This window comes from Hipposideros armiger, unplaced genomic scaffold (assembly GCF_001890085.2).
Source record: "Hipposideros armiger isolate ML-2016 unplaced genomic scaffold, ASM189008v1 scaffold_238, whole genome shotgun sequence".
Taxonomy (NCBI): domain Eukaryota; kingdom Metazoa; phylum Chordata; class Mammalia; order Chiroptera; family Hipposideridae; genus Hipposideros; species Hipposideros armiger.
The window spans coordinates 2,943,938-2,944,785 of record NW_017731588.1 but is presented as its reverse complement, the minus strand read 5'-3'; positions in this window follow the sequence as shown (position 1 = coordinate 2,944,785).

Sequence of the window (848 nt, the reverse complement as noted above, 5' to 3'; positions counted from 1 at the left end):
TAAGCCTGGGATCTCATTCAGCCTCCACAGAGTGAACTACAGGGACCATCAAGATCACCAAGCTTGCAGCACAACGTTGTGAGAACGCAGCTGTAACAAGCAGCCCTAATCCCATCTCGGTTACTTAACAGCTCTGTTTAACTCCGTTTCCTCATTTGTCACAAGGGATAATGGCTGGCCCCATATCATCCCCTACTACCCTGTTACTCAAGGTGTGACTCACTAGCAGCAGCACTTGGGAGTCATGAGAAATGCAGAATATTCAGGGCACACCCCAAACCCACTGAATCAGAATCTGCATTTGAATAAGATCTCCAGTGACTCATGCACATTTCTACTAGTAACTTCTAAAACATAAAAAGAGAATGAAGTATTCCTATTAGACAGAGGGTCTCCAATTGGTGGGATGTGAACCAAATCTTCCTGGAGACCTGATTAATTTGTCCAGCATGGTGGTTTAAAAAAATCAGACTGGGAGACGGCCGGTTGGCTCAGGTGGTTAGAGCTCAGGCTGCAATGCTCATAGCACCAAGGTTGCCAGTTCGATTCCCACATGGGCCACTGAGGTACTGAGGTGCGCCCTCCACAACTAGATTGAAACAACTACTTGACTTGGATGGAGCTGATGGGTCCTGGAGAAACACACTGTTCCCCAATAAAATTTAATAATAATAAAAAAATCAGACTGGCACACTCTCCAGTTCACCACATCCCGATTACTCCCTACCGCATATCCTGCATAGAACCCAGAACATCATCATTTATACTACCTGCCACGCATTTGAGTTTGGAACAGACCCTATAACTAGCTAATATTTGCATAGTTTAACTTAGGTTTCTAAATTTAA